This window comes from Ammospiza nelsoni, chromosome 5 (genome assembly GCF_027579445.1).
Source record: "Ammospiza nelsoni isolate bAmmNel1 chromosome 5, bAmmNel1.pri, whole genome shotgun sequence".
Classification (NCBI taxonomy): Eukaryota; Metazoa; Chordata; class Aves; order Passeriformes; family Passerellidae; genus Ammospiza; species Ammospiza nelsoni.
The window spans coordinates 57,249,453-57,270,755 of record NC_080637.1 but is presented as its reverse complement, the minus strand read 5'-3'; positions in this window follow the sequence as shown (position 1 = coordinate 57,270,755).

The window sequence follows — 21,303 nt, the reverse complement described above, 5'->3', positions numbered from 1 at the left end:
TGTCTGGCACAGTGCCTGGGGAAGATGGCAAAAGGTACAACTAGAAGTTGTCCATTGTCCAATCTCCCTGAAAAGCAGACTAAGGCTCAGAGGACTGCAGAGGCTGAGAGGAGAGCTGCAGGTATAAGGAAAATCATATTTTTTAAAAAAATTCTGTTCCACAATCTTTCTGTGTTTTTCCAGTTTGTTTCCAGACAAGACTGCCTATTTTATAATTATTTTTCTTTATTTGGACATTTATTTTAAAAGAGCTGCAGGATCCTGGCGTTGGAGTTTCTTTTTTCATGTGTGTAAGGAAGCCAGGATCAGATCCCACTTTTACCACTGTGGTAAAAGTGTGTAGTGTTGCTCTCAAGACAGAGACAAGCTGAAATGTCCAGCATTCAGGTGTGTATCCCATGTTGTGTGTGATCAATCCATATCTCTTTTTCCCATAAAACATCTTCTCTACCTTCTTGGACTGTAGGATGTTTAGGCAGGGACTCATATGGACTGCATGGCTGCTACCACAAACCAATATATTAAAAGTTCACTACCTTATAGCAATGTTAGGAATCAACAGATAAATGATCTGCTTCCTTAGCTTTATGGAAGTTTAAAAGTCAAATCAAAACTTTAGATATAATTTTTTTTTTTTTTTTTTTTTTGTGAGAGGAAAAAACGGTAATTAATTCAAAGAGAACTCTAAAATAAAGAATATTACTTTCAAGAACTAAAAAAGTGATTCACAAAGAGGGGAATACAGGGAAGAATAAGAAAGCTATCAAACAGCAGTTACATCGTCACATGCTCCCTGAGGATGTCTTAGACTTCTTGAGGAGTTTTCTGGTTATAAATTCCTGCTGTGATCCGAATCCTATAGCATGACTTATGGTCACAGAATCACAGAACTGTTTGGGTTGGCAGGGGCCTGTGGAGATCATCTAGTCCAACCCTCCTGCCAAGGCAGGGCCACCCCCAAGGGTGCCCTCCCTCTACCAGACACACACACCTAAATGGAAATACTGTTTTTGCTGATTTAAAATTTAGATGGAATTACTTTAAGTTTACAATTCCTATGGTTATCTCCTATAAAATAGGGTTCTTCAGTTCTGTCAAGCAAAAAAGCTTCTGGATAAAAATAAATGACACTTTTCTCTGCATTTCCTGACATGCTGCTTACTCTACTGTTTAACCTTCTGCCTTGCCTTCAGCATCTTCCCTCCTCTGGTCAGAATCCATAGCTGTACAGCCACATTGCTGGTTTCTTAAAATCCCTTTGTAGTTCCTCATAGAAGAGGTGATGGAGTACCACATTCTTTGTTTACTTGGTTGATTAAAAAATTTTGTAGATAAAAGAAAAAATCTACCCAGGCTGAAAAACTTACTTTAAATGAAAAAAAAACAAAAAAAAAACCCGAAGAAAAAAGAGAGAGATTTCTCCAATATGGAACAAAATATTTCATTACAGCAACAATAGCAGTGTTTCTTTCAGAGTTACTCAGATTGAAATGGTTCACAATGAAAATTTTTAACTCAGGTAGGGGGAATATAAGTAAAATTCCTCCATCTGATTTGTCTTCGAGGGGGTTTGAAAACCCAAGTTAAAAACCCAGTTTTGATGAGCAAGTGTTTAGCTTTGGACTTAAAAGATAATTTCAAAGCAAATATGTTCACCATACTTGTATTCCCAGTTCTGGGGGTGTCCTCTGTTTTGAACTCCTTCCTCTGAAGAGGTTGTGCTGGGGGCTTGATACCCGTGCTCTGCATGGCAGCAGATGCATTAGAATTTCCCAGCCTTCACACAGAGCAAATCCAGGAGCTCCACTGGCCTATAAACACTGGAAATTAATGACATGACAGCCTCAGGAAATAGTGCTTCAGATATGCAAGTGCCTCATGGGAGGAACTCATTACTGGAGTTACAGTAAATTGCCACTGAGTGAATGTTGGAGGAGCTTCCCACACTTCTTAAGCTCGATCTTGTCTGATTTCAAGGCCTAAGTGAGTTTTGGCATGATTAAATACTAGGAACTGTGGCCATCTGAGAACACTGGTGGGGCTAGCTGAGCACAGAGTGCATTGTGGCAGCTTTCTCCAGGTTAGGGTTATTGGTTCGTGTCAAATAAAAGTCCAGCTGCTGAGCTAGGCAAGTATATTCTAGTGGAGACCCTGCTGCTCAGATTTTAGGCTGATTTTGTATATCTGTGAGCTGCTGGGATTTGGGGGATGGGGGAGGGGGTGCAGAAAGCCATACTACAGATATTTTAGTTTTGATCCCTTGCAGGCTCAGTGCATTTGACTAAATGTTATGGTTTGGGCCTGGCAAAGCCAGAGCCCCCATGAGTATACCCTCTACCTGATATCCGCTGTGAGATGTGAGCAGGAATAAGCAAAGCAGGCTCCAGCTTAAACATAAAGAAAAGTTTATTAACTAAACTACACACAATTACTAAACTACACACACAAAAAAAAGAAATCACAAGGAGAATGAAAACTACACAGAAACACTTCCCCCTCCTCCTCCAGATACCAGTACAATTCATTTCCCAAAATTATCCACACTCGGTCTGGCACCACCCTTTAGAAAATCAAATCTTCAGCTTATGAAGAGTAGACAGAGTCCTTCCTTGTACCACGAACTTCTTGTCACAATTAGCACACCGCCCGGAGTCCTGCTATCTCGTGACATCTCCTTTCCATGCCAAGGTGCTCTCACCACTAGGCATGGGATGGGGCAGAGGCCTGCTTTCAGGGTGGGCCTTTTTAAGGATGCCTCATCTCGTTCCAAGCAGAGCACACTCTCATCTCTGGGACCTTTGTCCCCCCCATTTCTTCTATACCCCCTGGGGCCGAGGGGTCTCAACACCAAACTCTCCTGGCTCCGAGCCTCCGCTTCCCCCTGCAATGCAGCCTCTGTATCACCACGAAACAGTCCATGGATTTACAACAAAAGAGTCCAGCAAAGTTGCCACTCCATCTTCCCCCATTTCTTCAACATCTCTCTTTCTCTTTGCCAGACCCCCTTACTGGCCTGTTTCTTCCTTCATCTTCCACCCTTATCCCTTTCCTAGGAAAGGTAATGTTCCGTGAAGTTCTCACTATCCACAAGAGTTAAAAGCTCATTCAGGCGGCTGGGCTGCTCGCTGCCCCCCCCTGCCCCCTTCTCCTCCCAGCCGTGCTGCCGGCACATGATATCAAGTTTCAAGGTAAAAGTTCCAGCACGGGCTGCATTCTCTCTCCGTCTCCAAAAAAAAAGGGGGGGGGGGGGGGGGTAAGCAGGTCGCTCGATGCTCCCCCACCCTTCCACTGAATCCGGGCCTACCGTAAATGGGCCATGTGGCTTTCCCCTCCCCCAGCCCAGCAGCAACTGGGCCGGGGCAGGGAGGCCCAACCCTTCACGCTGGAAATCCCAAGAGGGCTCTGAAGGACAAGAGCCCTGCTTTTAACTCCTTGGGTTTGTAGTCTCAAGAGGCGGATACAATACCCCACTGGTCAAACCAGGTGCCCATCTTAAAATCTGAACACCCATTGGTAACCACAGCAAAACAACATATCCCAGATGTCCCATTTCCGGTCAAACCACGACACTAAATATATATCAAGAAAGAAGCCAAGCCTGAACAGGTGCTTGCTTTGCTGGATAAGACTTACATTTTCATTTTAAAAGCTTTTTTTTGCCTGTCTTAATGTTAACTGACATAATAGCAAAGTTAACTATCCTGGAAACACCCTGCCCTGAGGTGTCACCTCAAAAAGCTTTTTCAAACTGAAATTAAATCAGGCAACAACTAAAGTGACATAAGGACAAAAGGTGTCTCATGTGTCACATCAGATTGGACAAAGTATTTTGTGCTGGCCACAACTTCCCTTTTCATCATTGCAGTGTTTGCCTCATTCATTATTGTGGTTCTCCTCAAAATCAAGCTCTCAGCTCTAGGTGTGAAAGTTCAGAATTGCAGCTGTCATCCAGAGAAGATGGCAAATTCCCCTTTCCTCTTTCCAATGGGCTAGTGAAGGAAAGGTGCACACTAATGCTGGAAACGGGCAGTGTGTACCCTTGTGCTGGCCTGTTCAGACACACATTTGCTATGGATGCAGCAGTGATGGAAAACAAGGGGCTTCTGCTCATTTTTATGAAGATTAGAGGTGTCCATCTGTGGGTTTACACGGCTTAACTGCCTGTTTTTAAAGATGTTTGTAGCAGAGAAATGAACTGTTAAAAAAGCGAATGCTGCCTTAGTAAAGTTTCAAGTGCTAGTGGGAAAACAATGGAAAAACATATTAAACAGAACATTTTCCAGCCCAGAATTATATGGGCTGGCATACCCAGGATTAAACTTATGTTCAACTATTGCTAAATTGGCAAAATACTAACCTGCATCTTTCTAGTCCCTGTCCTGCCATTTAATGTGAGTTGATCTCAAGGCAAGATGCAAATTTAATGCAAGAATTAGTGGACAGGATTATGTGCCATAGGGATGTACTACTGCAAGGTCATGAGCTTTCTTTAAGGATTTAAAGTGAAAACACCACGCACAAATATTCAGGGATAACCAAATATTGGTATATTCCGTGTTCACTGTCCTGTTAACAAGTTTCTGCTGCTGACTGGATGACATTGTGTCCTTGAAAATAATTTTTTTCCTCCTCCTCTCTTTGCCATCAAGAAAACATGCATTTTAGTCTCCACTGTCATATTTCAAATGCCTCTAAACCAGAGCTCTGCAGGAAATGCTACATTTTGGCTCAGCATCTTAATGCCTGGTGCTTTAGCTCAGCAGAGGGAAGGAGGAGACAAATATGAGGGGGCCAAAACCGTTCTCAACTTCCACTCACTGGGCTCTGAGTGAGAGCTTTTGTGTGCATTCTGCACATTGCGAACCACTCTGGGGACTTCAGAGGAATTTCTAACAGCATAGGCAGACAGTGGCTGTGATCCAGCTGCCTTCATTTGGCCACAAAATTAAATTTCTGTTCTTAGAAAACTGAAGAATGTAACTTATTCACCTTTCTAATAAAGGTATTCAGGGATGCATGTGACATCAGAGAAACAAGGGTTTTGCCTGCTGAAAGATACATCCTTTGCAAAAGTTTCTCAAAATCCAAGGACAGCAGGATGAAAGATGTCGAGGAAAGACTGTCCTTAACAGGATTGTATCTTCTGTGCACTTGAATGGCTCAAAGCTTCTGCCCATTGGATGTGACACCTCTCTGCAGTTTAAACTCATACTCAGCCCTGGGTAGGTCCACCCTGGCTGCAGTGTTTCTTAACTTGGGGACATCTAGATCTGATTAAAAATACGAGCAGAACTACATGTCTTCTGCCCCAGCATCTGTTTTCCTTCTAATCTGCTCATTGCTAACAATCCCTCTGGAGTCAGATAAGATCTATTTTTATTCTACTTTGAAAAGCTCAAGTAGAAATACAACCAGTTCTTGAGAAGAAAGTTTAGGTTCACATCTGCATTAACAATAAGTATGCAATTAGAAAGATCATTTGTTGTTTTACTCAGTTTGTATGATGGGATAGACAAGGTAAGGAATTAAAATCAATCCATGAATGGAAATTAAAAAGGGAAAGACTTCCATCCTTCCATAAACTTTTTGGGGTTTTTTATTGACTTAATTTTGTTATGTTTGGTTTTTCTGGGAAGGAAAGGTTTGCAGTTGAAAAGTTCTTACCCAGAAATTTTTCTGGAAGATAACTCTGGTGAATCTGATCAGACAAAAATTTTTATTGTTCTTTCCCTCACTTGCAGAGGGGGATTCTCCCATGCTGGAGTCCCATCGTGGGACTAGAGCAAGTCTGTAAGTCCACATTAACAGAGACCCACCCTGAAGGGCTGCATCCAGCCCTGGCCCAGCACAGCAAGGACAGGGAGCTGCTGGAGCCAGGCCAGAGCAGGGACACCAAGGGGATCAGAGGGATGGAGCAGCTCTGCTGGGAGGAAAGGATGAGGGAATTGGGATTGTTCAGCCTGGAGAGGAGAAGGCTTTGGGGTGACCTCATTGTGGCCTTGCAGTGCCTGAAGGGAGCCTCCAAAACAGATGGAGACTCTTGAGAAGGGCCTGGACTGACAGGACAAGGGGGAATGGCTGAATGGCTTCACACTGACAGAGAGCAGGTTTAGATTGGACATCAGGAAGAAATTCTTTCCTGTGAGGGTGGTGAGGCCCTGGCACAGGGTGCCCAGAGCAGCTGTGGCTGCCCCATCCCTGGAAGTGTTCCAGGCCAGGATGGATGGGGCTCTGAGCAACCTGGAGTAGTGGAAGGTGTCCCTGCCCATGGCTGGGGGGTGGAACTGGATGATCTTTAAGATCCCTTTCCAACCCAAACCATTCTATGATTCTGTCACTCCTTGATCTCAGTTTGCCATATCCTCAGTGGTTCAGGCTTCATCACCTTGGATGCAGCACCACGGCAGTTCCTGTGTTTGAGACAATTTAGTGCAACTCTGCCACAGGTGTAGTGAAATGGGGACAGAAGCATTACCTGACTTTGGGAGGAGCAGGAAATTGATTATTTTGAGATGTATGAATCCCTGTTTGAGCAGTTCCTCTGGTTGTGAACAACACAAAAGGCAATAGAATCAGCCTAGATCCATTTTTATAAGGTGCTGGCAAATGTGGGAGATGAAGCACATCCATTTCACTGGGCTGGGTGAAGGGGTGCCATATGAACACTGTTAGTGGACACTGTGGTGTTGATAGCACTATCTTCCCAGTGGCACAAACCCATCTCCTATACACTCATGCTCTCTAAGAGATCAATTACACGTTTCTCAAGTGTTGTAGGGCTATTAACCTTAGCTTACTGCTCAAATTCAGTGTGGTAAATTACAGTCTAAGCATCTACACTTTCATCTTGCAATGGCAATGGGATATGGGGATCTGCACTCCTTCATACCCTGAAGTGGTGCACAGGGGTGTTGTGAGCCACTAAGCAGCTGCCATGTCCTGCTCTGGGAGTTTTCCATAGAGGGAGAAGCTGGAATTTATAAAGATAGCTATTTTTCTGTGTGTATCCAGTGTCAGTGGAAGTGAGTAGGGATACCAAGCAACAAATAAACATGGGCTGAAAGGTATAAAACATTTCAAAGCAGTAGGAACATAAACATTCTTTTTATAAATGAGTTGGCAGGAATATTAAATAGCCTCAATATCAAAATCTACCTTTTTATATCCTCACTGATCATGCCTTTGAATTGTAGTTTGCTGAGGAAACTAAGACTACCCCTTTCAACTGATTTCCTCTTCAGCTGACATATCTTTGGCCTCTTTCATTTGACCCCTCTCATATACATTTGCTGTTCCTAGTCAAGAACAGGTGTTGTTGTCTAAAGTCTTGTTGTGCCCTCCTCAGTATCACACAGAACCAGAGCCTCAATTCCTACCAAGAGCTACAGTACCGATGATATTTTTCATTTTTGCCCTTCAGAAGTGATTCTGCCCAGAACCAGAAGCTGTGCCTTGGTACAAAATGACCTGGGCATCCAATGGGCCTTCATTGTGGCCAGGAGTCTGGACAAAATTCAATGGAAAATAAGAAGGAAAAGGGATTGGCATGTCACTCCATGTAGCAAACCCCATGGAGCTTGGGAAAGCTCCATGGAGGATTGAACAGTAGGAACTGCTGAGTCATGATGAGACAGCAAAATAAGCTCCTGTCCTTGACCTCCGGCCCCAAAGCTTATCCTTGTAACCTAACAGGTCATTCTCCCTAACCCGTACTATTGGACAAGTTTGGATCCCCCTAAACCCTATAAAAAGGGCCTGTTTTAGCCCATTCAACAGAAGAAGAGCTGTCGCTGGAATCATCATGGTCTCTCCCCCAATAAACCATCGCTGTGGAACACCAGGGCGCTCCTTCTCCTCTCTCGTGTCTGATGCAGCCTCAAGCTAAAGGCACGCTACCATAGCAAGCAAAGAGCTGATATCCTAAGAGAGCTGATGTCACTAAAGAGCTGACAATCACCAAGCTGGCTAAGGGGTAGCCTGTGGCGATGGCCATGAGCTAGCTGAGCTTTTGGGCACTCTGTCTCCTAGAGGGACTGGGCTCCCAGACCATCCTTGCACCACTCGATAATAAGGCCAAGATCGAGGCTTTATTATAACTCCATCCTGTGACACACAGAACACATGGGCTGCCATGGCCTTGGCAGGTTTCCACTGCTCTTGCCACAAACTGCTGGGCCTTACTCATCCTTTGTGAATCACTGTTTGCTGTATACAGAACTTCACAGCACTTACAGCAACCAAAATGGAGTGAATCACCTGGTTCTGATGTATTTGTTGATATCCAGATTTTGTAAGAGTCACTTACTGGATTCAGGAGAAGGATCTGATGATGCTTGCTTCACTCTACTCACCCACAGTCCTCTAGAGATTTTGTAGCCCCTGCAATGCTGCTGATCCCCTGCAACCCTTCACGCAGAGCATACTCCTCTCACCTGCAGTTGTATCAACCCTTCCCAGGCTTTTTTCTTGACTATTGACTTTCTTTTTTTCTTGACTCACCATGTGCCAGGATCCCTTCCTCACCTTTCAGCCATTTGGAATGCCAAATGTTCTCTTTTCTTGTGTGTTTCCCTCCTCATCCTGGTCCTACTCTGCTGCTGCTGCAGAATAGAAATATCTTGAGGCAGCAAAGCTAAATGGTACCTTTTGTGAGATGTGCTGGAAAGAATGGCTCTGAGTAAGTTCTGAATCATGAGAAATTTGAGATTCAGAAGGCATTTCCCTTAGAGGAGGTGTTTGAGCTCTGTGAGTTTAGGCCAGAAGAGGAACTATTTTTTGTTTCCTAAACTTTACGGTGACCTGTGCAGGGAGCTGCACAATTTTCCTGGCCCAGGTAGGATGGAGAGAGGGGGCAGACAGGACTGATATAACTCTGAGGCAATGCCTGGCCAACATGCAGGTGGAAGGTGGGAGGTGCTACATCCCTGGGTTTGTTTCCACTGCCCCCCACCCTGGTTCTGATTTTGTTCTTGGTAGTGAAAACCTTGGGCATTTCCACTGGTGATGCTGGACGATGGAATTTGGGCACAACCATGAGTAGCAAGCCAAGATTCTGGCCCCTTTGCAAGTACAGCCTAAGAAATTGAGCTCATGTTGCAGGACATGGTTTAGCCAGTGACAAACCAAGTTTCCTCAGCACTGGGTGTTCCAGAGCCTTCACAGCGGCAGAGGCATTATTCTCTGTCACTGAAAGAACACCAGAGCCTAAAACCAGGAACCCTTACATGTTTATTATTCTGCCACTGTTCTGAAAGTAAAAATTTGAAAACATAACCTCTTTCCAGGCTGAAATATCTCCTTCCCATTTCTGACAGTATTTCCTCCCTCTCTCTAAGTCTAATCAAGGGGTAAACTTCTAAAAGTACTCAGATGCAATACATCATTACTGTGTTAAAAAGTCGATGGCATGGAAGCCTCTGAGTAGCCAGCTTGGTAGTATTTATTGGGATTTAAGAGCTTACTGTAATTATCATGTCCAGTAACTGCCTGGATTGATGTGTGAGGGGGAAAGAAAGGAAGCTGAAGCATGTTTTGTTAGGGTGTGCTCAAGATCAATGAATGGATGGATGGCCAGATATAAGTGGATAAATATGCATTCTTTCAGGCAATTTTATGTTTTCACAGCCAGCTCTCCTTGTTCTTCTGACATGCCTTGCAACAGATCTGAAAAAGGTTAATCTGTGGATTGAGATAATGATATGATTTTGTTCAGTCTTCATGACTATCATTTTCCAGTTCCTACATACTTCCAGAAACCCAAGTTTTCCATGAGATTGTCTTTTTTTTTTTCTTTTTTTTTTTCCTAAGAAAATGCTACCTTAACAGGTGAGTTCCTAGCATACAAATCAAAATCACTGAAGAAAGCACATTTTACATGGCTTTGGAAGATTGTAGCCACAGAACAGTTAAAGCAGATTCCCAGCAATACACTTTTCTCTCTTGGAAGTTCATAACCTTGCCCAGGATCTCTTCCTATCTATCCCACGGAGCTGGATCTATCCTTTTGGTCCTTTCTATTGTACAAGTTTCTTTCTTGGTCTCTGTTGGAAGCCATAGGAAAACCTGAAATGTCCTAGCTTTTTGGGTCTTCCCCACAGTCTAAGCCAGACATCCTCTCTAATCATTCTACTATTTCCAGCCAGGTGGTTTTTTTTCTTTTTTTTTTTTCTGAGAGAAAGAAAATAAAAATAAAGTCTTGTTTTAATTAATCTTTTCTTAAGGTAACTGTGCTACCTTGAGATCAAGGATAAACTAATTTTCAGGACGATGGAATCAGATTATTTGGTGAATTTGCCACTACTAATGTAGCACTTCTGAACTGTAAAATAGATTTTAAACTCATGGGAAGTCCAGCAGGAAATGTCCCATATAGGTTCATGCCCACATTAGATTCTTCTGATACAGATCTACATTCCCTCAGCCTATGAAAGAAGAGAAATGGGATTTTGATATTTTTAGGTGCAAGGTGGCCTGAGACTAGACATGGGTTTTTTGTTTGTTTGTTTGTTTGTTTTTAATCTGGGATTTTCATTGAGCTCTTGAATGTTTATTTCATATTCTTTATGATTTATGCAGGGCTTCCCCATCTGCCCTTCCCTTATTCTGAGATCCTCCCCATTTTCTGTCTCAGGGGAGCCTGGCTGCCACAGCAGTCTCTGATGAGATTAGTCACAATAATGCTGCAGAGCTAAGCTCCTTACACTCAAGCCTGGGAGAGCTAGTAATATTATCCAAAGAGCAAAAGGCTAAAGCAACGTTTGGCCTGTGCTGTTTCATTCAAATTACGGGCTGAGGGGATGGTGGGGAGATGTGCTTTTACCACCTGGAACCGCTTTCTCAGAATCATAGAATGGTTGGAATTAACTTTAAATATCATCCAGTTCTAACCTTGCCCAGACCCCCAGCCTGGCCTCGGACACTTCCAGGGATGGGGCAGCCACAGCTGCTCTGGGCAACCTGTGCCAGGGCCTCACCACCCTCACAGGAAAGGATTTCTTCCTGATATCCAATCTAAACCTGCTCTCTGTCAGTGTGAAGCCATTCCCCCTTGTCCTGTCACTCCAGGCCCTGGTAAATAGCCCCTCTTCATGTTCCCTCTCCTAGTAAACCAGTAGGAATTTTTTACGTTACCATCTTCACCAATTTTGTGTCATCCCACAGTGGTGCTGTGAGTTGCCCTGTGAATTAAACTGTGTTATTTCGGCTATGACTGGATAAACATTATATGACATATTTTGTAATCCTCTCTACAGCAGGATGCCCTGGCACAACTTTCACTGCTTTCTCATTGACCAAGAGCAGGTTTAGATTGAAAATTATGAAGAAATGCTTGCTAGCAAAATGTAACACTTTGAAGCAAATAAGCCTGTTTGGGATCATATTTTGACATATAACATCTACTTGGGAAAGTCACAGAAAGAAAATGTAACACAGCAAAATACTCCAAGCTACAATTAAGTTTAGGCCACTGAACTTTGCACCCCTGCTCTCTGTGGACAAGAAAGCTCAAATGAAGAGCCTGTGTGAAAGCATTTTTCTTATTACCACATCCATCTTTGCACATTTGCATCACACAAGCATTTCCCTAAAGGCCAGCCCTGCATTCAAAGAATGCACTTAGCACAAATTGCTTCTGGCAGGGAAGCTATTCCTAGCTTTACCTTGAACAGGTAATATTCTAAAATCAACTTCATTTAAGCCTGAAAAATACACAGAGGAGGTTTGAGAAAACTATGCAACTTCTCACTGGTTATTTTCATTTTGGGGTGCACTGTGTTCGTAGGGCACAGTTGTGGTAGCAGGAGTGACAAGCTTCTAGAAGCTCCCCCTGTGTCCAACAGAGCCAGTTCCAGATGGCTCCAGGATGGACCTGCCACTGGCCAAGGCTGAGCCCATCAGGGATAGTGGTGGCACCTCTGGGATAACAAATTTAAGAAGAGGGAAACCCCCACAAATGCACAATGGTCACTGAAGACAGAAGTTCAGTGTCTGAAAACCAATAAATATTTAGGAAAATACCCATCTCCAAGGATCTAGGAGGTATATGAACTGTGTCAATCTTCGATGCACTGAGTAAATAAATCTTTAGAATTAACCACGAGATTTCTGTCCACACTTTCCTGTTTCACTGAGTCTTGTCTAAGACACCATTACTGAAGCATGTCCTCCTTTAATTTACACTGCCTTTTTATCAATATCTAGATGGTCAATGCTTGTGTTCACCCATGCAGGGACTTCTGTGTCCAGTAGGTTCTTGCGCCTCAGGAAAATAAAATACTGTTGGACTCTGGAAGCTTTGGAAAGTTTAACTGCTGTGCTTTGAAATGCACCTCCATCTGTCCACCTGAATTTCTGCTCTTGCTCCACCCATAGTAAAAGCAGCACAAGAAAAACCTCTATTTCCTTAACTTCTCAGGTTTGTGCTCCAAGATAATAAACTTAAACTTCTCAGCTAGGTCAGTTTTTTCTAGGTACAAACTACTCCTTGTTATTTCTGTTGCACAGATAAGCATAGGCACAAAAATCCTTATTTACAGGAGTCAAAATTCCAGCACAGCTCAGCAAAAACACTGCAGTGCCTAAATGAATGCCACTGGTTTGGGAAAGGTAATTTTAACTGCAAGTGATTTGAGTTTTCTGTGCATTTGGAAATACAAAATTATCCCTTCAACTTAGCTGAAATAGTTTGCGGGGGGGTTGGGATGTTTTTGGTTTTGTTTGTTTGTTTCTTTGTCATTTTTGGGGGTTTTGTTTGTTTGTTTTCAAGTAAAACCAAAAATTTCTTATGGCTGTTTCACAAGTATGCAGCAGGATCTGTAATAATTCAGAACCTGACACAAGAAGATGAAAGGCACATTTTAGCTATGATGTTTTCATATCCCTTTCTTTTTTCCTGTTGTTCATTTGTTTTGAGTGTATAAACAATTTTTTCAGCGGGAGATGTTGAAATGTTGGTATCCCTTGCCTAATTTGATGTACAACAGAGCACTGCATTTACTCTACATGGTATCAGAAATACTGTTTTATTTTACTGTTTTAAACTTTGTCAAGCTCCCTGGAAAATGATGATGCTCTCTATCTTTTAGTCCTACTCACTTAGCTGCTGCTGGAGGCTGCTCCTTGATGCTGTATCTGAACTTCCTGACTCTTTTTTTCATTCCTCTGGCATCCTCAGTGAGGAGCAAACCATCGGAAGCCATGGCTTTGCAGTGCACTAAGAGCTTGAATCTGGCTCCACAGCTCCCTTCTGCCACAGCCCCAAGGCAGAAGAGCAGGAAGAGGGATTTCTGTAAAATTCTTCAGGTCTTGGAACAGGAACCGTCATCTTGAAGTGTCCATCCCTGTTTATTTTCCAAGATTCAGAGTTTCAGAGGGAAAGGAAGGCTGTGCTTGTATTTACAAAGGTTCGGTTGTTATTTTGAAGACATTCAGTAGCCCATGGAAAATGCTGCTTAGCTCCAAAAAATAGGAAATTGGAAACTTCTTCCTTCTAAAAGACAATTTTTAACTCACTGTGGGCCTGAGCAAGTTGAAAGCATTTGATTTGCCTTTATTGAAAAGATTAAAAGCACATAGAGGGAATGAGAAATAAAATGGATATTTTTAATTGAACTAAATCATGGATATCTTGTGCATTCCTTGCTGTGATACCTGGCTTCCCATTTGAAAGTTGCTTTTGTTTTTGTTACAACTGAAAGTTGATTGGATTAATCTGCTAAAAACTCAAGCTTTTAATTCCACAGCATCATGTGCCCAAAAGCCAGGCTAATGCTGAGACACAATGTGATGAAAGTGGGTGGAGAGAGCAGATAGGAAAGGTATAATGCCAAGAAAATGTTCCATTTCAATGCTGCACCAAGGGGTGGGAAAAGCACCAGGAAAATCTGAGCTGTTTAGGAATCTGAGGTTGGAATTTTAGCTGGCTCTGTAGATTGTCTTCAGGTCTACCATGTCAGTAAGGGCCAGCAGTCTCTTGACTTCTCAGTTTGCTTATTCCTGAGGTATTTGAATGTGCTCATATTGCTGAGAGCCCCTCAACAGGACATAAAGTGCCACAGATCAGCTGCCAAGGGTTTTTTCCCCCCCTCTTTTTCTGCTGCTTCATAGTAAGATGCAGATGATGGAAAAATGAACTGGCTCATCTTGGCAGCGGGCAGTGCTGCATTGCCATCTGCTGCAAAGCCAAAGGTCTTCCAGCATGGAAGATGGAGTATAGGAGAGAGCTTGTGAGGGGTTTTGAAGGAAAGGAGGGCTGCAGTGGAGCCAGAATGTTTTGGATTACCAGTTCTTGCTAAATATCCAGAGTAAATGCAATATTCCTCATGTCAAGGAGATCCTTCTGGTTTATAATTGCATCCAGGACACCTCTGCTGGCAGGGAGCACCATTTCCCCCCAGCAGGGACAGAGAGCTGGGAGTTCCTGCTGCAGCTGGGGAGCTGTCTAGGAGCAAAAAAGAGCAGCACAGCAGGAGAAGCACTATGAAAGGACCCGGGAAAGCTTTCTTCTCTTTAGAGATCAAAGCTGGACAGAGCCAGAGGTCATGCTCCATCAGGAACAAACAGTACTGTTGCTCCCTCTCCAACTTCGCAGCTGTGTTGCTGAGTGTCAAACTGGAGATTTTTATATTTTTCTACTGGCACAGTTATCAGGGCCACCTGAATTACATATCATATGGACATGCAAACTCTTGCTCCTCAGAGACTACGGTCTACAAAGAAATGGCAAGAGGAAAGATGGGAAGGGGAAGAAAAGTGTGTGGACCAAGATAATGCTGCTGCTGCTGAGGCTCACAAGTGAGAACCAGGGTTCTGGGACTAGAATTCATCTACAACTTTATCTAGGTTTTGGGGTTTATTTTGTGTATGAAAAAAAAGATTACCCTTTAACCAGAGTTTGTTTACAGTATCTCTTCAATACCAGTTTTTCTCTGCTTCTTGCAACATGTTTGAATTTTATGGACTTATAGAATGACTGGGCTTGGAAGAGACCTTAAAGATCATCCAGTTCCAACTCCTGTCATGGGCAGGGACACCTTCCACTATCCCAGGTTGCTCAGAGCCCCATCCAACCTGCCCTGGAACATTTCTGGGGATGGGGCAACCTCAGTTTCTCTGGCCAACCTGTGCCAGGGCCTCAGCACCCTCACAGAATTTTTTCCTCATATCCAGTCTAACTCTACTCTGCGTCAATGTGAAGCCATCCTGTCACTCCAGGCCCTTGCAAATAGTCTCTCTAAATTTTCTTTTTCCTTTTAGGAAAGGAGATATGAATGTATCAATCCCCCTACAAAATAACTCTCAGAGCTCATGGCCCCAGCAAGTGGTGGGTGTACATGTTTATTTGCTTCTATTTTTATGCATTAAAGTGCCTCGGGCACAAAGAGGTATAAAAGTCAGAGCATAAATTCACCTTTTTAAGCTTACACAATATCTTAAGGAGTGTCATTTGACAGAGCTATAGATCTGAATAATCTCCTTTCCACTGCATGCTGCAGAACAGAGCTGTGAGAGATGCAGGAGCCACTGCCAAGGAACCTACAGTAAAAATATGCAAAGGGAAAAAGAACAGATCACCACAACAAGGCATAAACCAAAAACCCAAGCAAAAATAAATTCACACACACTGTGCAAAAGGTATCTGAAACCATCTTTCACAGTTTGGTTGTTACCTTCAAAAGCAGCAACATTTAGGCACCATCTTGCTGATTTCAGCCCATTTTCCGGCTGGACGTATCCTTCCTCTGAAAACAAGCAGATATTTTTCTATAGCCTTTTTTTTTTTTTTTTTTTTTTTTTTTTAGAAAACAGGAAGTTGGTTGTGCTGGCTCAGATCAATAAACTGTCAGTCAGAAGAGACCTCCTGCCTTTATTCCTGGCTTGTGCTTGATGCAAAGCTCCTCCTTGACTTACTTTCCCTGCCAGATATGTAATGATGCCAGTAAGACTCATACATTACTTGCAGAATCCTGCGGGGAATCAAGGCCTGCCATAAACCATAAGTTTGGACTATCAGGATGTCAGATATTAAAGCTACAGCTGCAAGTGAGACAGAGCCTCAGCCACACCTTCTTGAACACAACAGCATTATTCCATTGATGAGACCCACTGCAGAATTTCCCATGTCTCAGCTGTCTCTGTGGTGGGTAAAAGTCATTCTTGCGCAGAAAACACACACAGGGTTTATGAATCACTTGAATGTCCCTTAAATCCTCAAAGCAGGGATTAAGTAGGACTTAAGAGGAACATATGACTTGTGCTTGTCCTCAATACATTGGTGACTTTCATTTTATGTGACGAAATAACTCCTTTGACTGTTCTGTGTTTATTTGGTGCTAATGTCCCTGGATGTCTTTGTTGTTTCCCTGGCTAGAATGAAAGAGCTGCCTGGTCTGCTCCTACAGCTCTTCCTCAAACAGGGTTCCACAGCAAAAGGACCCTCCAACCCCTGCTATGCTAGCTCCTAGCAGTGCTCTGATTAATTTAATGCTCCAAGTCAGAGTTCCCAGATCCTCCCTGCGGCTGGCTGAGTAGGTGGAGCTCTTTGCCTTGGTGGGCAGGCTGGCAAAATGAATCTTTGCACAAGTGAATTTGATTTCTGTACCACTTCCTCCTTAATGGGGAGGATTCTCCTTTATCTCCTTCAGTTGATTGTTTCCTCGGATTTTGCAGCACAAAGGTCAGAGTTCTGCTCCACGCTCTGATTTTCCAGCTGGTAGCAATCCAATGAGATTTGCACAGTCACAGATGCCTGTGAGTTAGAAGGGTGATCATTCTTTTTACAAGATTAACTCTAAAAGTTCACAGCTGGGGAATACCCATGATTTATCATAAATTTAATAAACTGCAGAGATCAATTAAAGAAGGATTTGGTTTATGTTGAAATACATTACTTCCACACATTTTCTTTTTTTTCCCCATGCCATTCACCATCCTTAGTTGCTATATTTAATGCATTTTCAGTCTCTGCCTTTTCCCCACAGTACAAGATACCAAACACAGAAATAGTGTTACAGATAAAGATATCATCTGCTATCACTTCTTAATGATTATATTTCTATCTCTTTTTATCAATCAAACAAAACATCATAATTACTTTTCTGCTGCTTTGCAGTTGTAGGAAATTGGCTTCACTGAACCACACAGTGACCTCAGACAGGTCTAGGTAAAATTTTCATAAGGGAACCTGAAATACATCCATAGTTTGGCAACTCTAAATAAAACTATATTCACTCACAGGAGAAAAGGGATGGACTTGCCATTTGTAAAACATGCCAGGACACTGGAGGCCTGTGTGGTTGGGTGTTACCTGTCCTTGCAGCTAGATGAGGATTCCTTTCATATCACCCACACCATGGCAATTTCCATAGGTGACATGTTGGCTTGTGAGGACAGAGGCAAGCACGACTTCTTGGTTTTAACCTGTAAAATAGTTTATATTTTTAAGAGCAACAACCAGTTTATGTTTTTAAACTATATCAGTAAGCATGAGGGAAATCAAAGATTATGATTAGGACAGGCTTTGAATCCAAATGATCAAACATGGATCACCTTGAGGTTTCAGGCAGACAGCAAACTTCTTTCCATGAGAGAGTTTTGCTGGCTCCTGCCACACATCCCAGAGATCTCTGCCAAGGGTTCTGTTGCTTTGGGGATGTGGCTTTGACAGTGATTACCTGTTCCAAAGCATATATCAGGATGTAGGAAAAGCAGATATTTGGTAAGACTGGATGAGAACAGTGATCTGATATTCTGGCTCAGATTTGGAGCATCCCAGTGCATGTCTTCACCTCTCACATGAAGGATGTTTGGGAGTAGCTGCTGGCAAGGCCTTTTTCCGTGTGCTGTTATTTTTGCCCAGCAAATCCATCTTACCCTGCTCACTGCTGCCTATGCCTTGTTGAAAAGATCTTCCTGGCATGATTCACACTATCAATGTATTTCTCTGCTACACAGTACAATGGGATCATTATCCTGGGATCGGTCCTCAGACACTGCTGAAGTCAGAAAATACTGCTGTAACTGTTGCATATTAACTTGCTGACTGCTGCCTTGAGGCAATTGGACACAGACAGGAGGTGTGTGATGCATGTCCTTTCTCTTTTCCTACATAACGCACAAAGATTTGAAAAGCGGGACATAACAAGACAAAAGCTTTAGAAATTGTAAAGGCATGTGATTTGTAAATAACTCATCAAGTTGCCACATAGGGAGGGAGAGATTTGTCTGAAGTGTAATGGCCCTACTGCAGTGTGCTCACTAAGCACTCATTGGTATTTTAAACACCATAAGACTTGATTTTGAGACTTCAAGTGAAAATAAATCATAAAAAGAGGTGCTCAAAACTCAAGAGCTATAATCTAACAAAGTGCTTAAGGAATACAACCAACAGGAGGCAGACCATGCTCTACTGCCACAGCCAGCGCAGAAGTTCCAGAAAGGGAATAGGTCACCAACTTCTTGAGTCCAGAACAGACCCTGGCCCATATATAAAGTAGGACAAGACATAAAAAAGCAAGACTGAGAAGCTAGAACAACAGCAATGTCCAAAGCTCAGGGAAAGATGAGACATTGATGACCTGGTAGTGTCTGAGGGATGCCTCATGGCCTTCATTTTGGGTAAGACTTAGAATTATTCTGGAGCACTTAAAATCACCTGGGGACAAAGCTTCAAAGCCTCTGGGTCTTTCATTTTAATATGCAGTAGCCGCCAGTGTTTTTGTTTACTCAGGTTCTTTCTTCTTCTGTAAATAATTGCTTCTGCTTCACTTGAGCTGTCTCTCCAGCAGACAAGAAGCATTCTGGGCAGGCAGGTCAGCAAGAACCCTGTTCCCGAAAGAGGACATGCAGCTGTAACTCTAAATTTGGGCTCTAAGGCAAGTATATGTTTGAAACACACCCTGTTAAGCATTTTTGCCTCTCCTGCATGATGAAAATAAAGCAAGAGGAAGCTCTGCTGCCAAAGCAGCTCTGCAGAGCAACCTGCACTGGGATTTTTCATCAGCGAAGGACAAATGGAGCAGAGAGCATTTCCAACCCTCTGCCACAGACACTTGAACTACCTGCTCAGCCCTTTTTTTGCCCTTGTGTGGTTCTTTCAGGCTTTCTACAAGCTTAGAGCTGCAGCTGAAGATCCTGAGTCCCCCAAGAGATAAGGACCCCTTATGGCCAGGCTTTTGTTGCCCTCACATCTTTTACGCTATCCCATTTCCCATTAGTGCAGCTCTGCTGCACAAACACCTTGGTGCTGATGATTTCTGGTTTGGTCTCTGCTCAAGCTGTGTCATGACATTTCTCCCAGCTCTACAGCTACCTCTGGCCATCCTTTAGCACTCTCCTGCCACTGTAGCTGCTGCCTATGATCCCTGCCAGGCTGCAGCTGCTTTCCTTCGGCCTTTCCTGTGCTGCTGCTCTCTGTCTTCATATCTGCTCCACTCTGAGCGGCAGATGCCATTGACCTTCTGTTTTCTCCATTTCTTTATTGTGAGTTTCTTGATAGTGCAACTGCTTCTAAAGCCTGGCTGCTGAACTGCAGCCCACCCTCCTCTACACATTTTCTTCAGTAGATGCATTGGACATTCCCTATTTAGTCTAAGGGAAAAAGCTTTGCTGGATCCCAGCTTATGCAGGTAAGGATCACTTTCCTGACCGCCTTGTTTTGACTATCACTCCCTGCACTGTTTGTGCTGCTAACTTTGTTTGCTCTCACTCCTCTTCATTTGTGATACCCATGGCAAGACATCTGGTGCTGAAATCTGGCCTGTGAAGTGCTGAATGGCACAAATTTTGCTGCAGAGTGCTACAAGCCGTGTCAGAGCAGGGCAAGCAAGGCCTGTCAGACAGTGGGAAGCCACTGCTCCTCTCCTAATCAGCTCTTGCCAGAGCTTCCTCCAGAGCCAGCTTGCAGCAAGCCAACCATCCATCTCCTGCCCTATAAAATGACCATTTGCAAAGGTGTCTTGGAATGGCAGGAAGATCCCCGCTGATCAGTGTTTACCCTGACCATGCTCTGCAGTGCACATTGGTGCCTGGCTAGTGGAATAGTCTGGCTCCAATAAAGCACCCTCTATCCCTAGGTATGAAGTTATTAATTTCCTGATGGCAGCTCTTATATCCTCAGGGATTACTGCTTGTCCTGCTTTAAATAAAAACCCCATCTTGCACATGTGCACACACACACACACAGAGACACAAACACTCAATCCTTTGCCTAGTAACGAGACGGGCAGTGCCTGTGCTCCTTCTTCCTCCCAGCAGAGCTTCACTCTCTGAACACAAAGTGGTTCCATGCCTTTATCATCACACCCAGACAGCTTCCAGGAGCACTTAGCACTTCCTCAGCATACTCTCCTTCTGCTGGGGCTCATGCTGCATCTCCCTACCGTGCCCCAAAGTGACACACTGGGATTGTCCCACCCCCTGTGCAGGAGCAGCAGCGCCTTGTTTATCTGTCAGGGCTCCACCAGGAAGTGCTCCAGGTGCTGACTTTGCAGCAAGGTACAAGCTTTCTGTGGCTCTGTCTGTTCCAGGGGTTTATAGAAATTTGGGACTGATGCCCTTCACTGGATTGCCTTTACCCCATCACATGGGGCCCTGACTGCTGCCAAATCCTGTCTCTGTGTGATAACTTCTTCAATAATTCTTATGTCCTGAGAGGCAGGAGGACAAAAAGAAGAATCTAGTAGTTTATCTTCTCAATGAACAACTAGAAATCCTTCACCACTTTTGCTCTGGACATTTCCTTCATGGCTCTAAGGTTTTTAAGGTATAATTGGAAACACTGAAGAGTTCATAGACATCACTGTACTCTGAAAGCTTCAGCTTATCTGCATTCAGTTTAATATACTGTTCTGAGGGTCTGGAAGCACGACTAGGGCTCCTTCTTCTTCAGCAAGTCCAGTTCCAGTGGAAACTGCCCTCAGCCACTGCCTTGGTGCCTGGGAATCCCTCTACAACATGTCTTAGTTTCTGCTGGAGAACACATGATCGTGATTCCAGCATTCACACTCTGGTAGGTATAATAAAGACAATCATGAATCCAGTGTAAGATGCTGCCCTGACTCCTAAGAAACACTGAACACTTTTGAATTTGATACACCTAATTGAGCCTGACTTCTATTACTGCTGAAGACTGGTGACTTCAGTCCTGTAGACACTGGTTTGGCATGAGTGTGGATTCTTGTTTTATGCAGCTACTTCTTGTTTTTCTTTTTCACTGCCACTGATGTATAGTCTGTTCCTCTCTCTGTAGATCTCTTTACTTCTCTCCTTTACATCCTTCCTTTTCAGGAATTTTCCCTCAGTAAC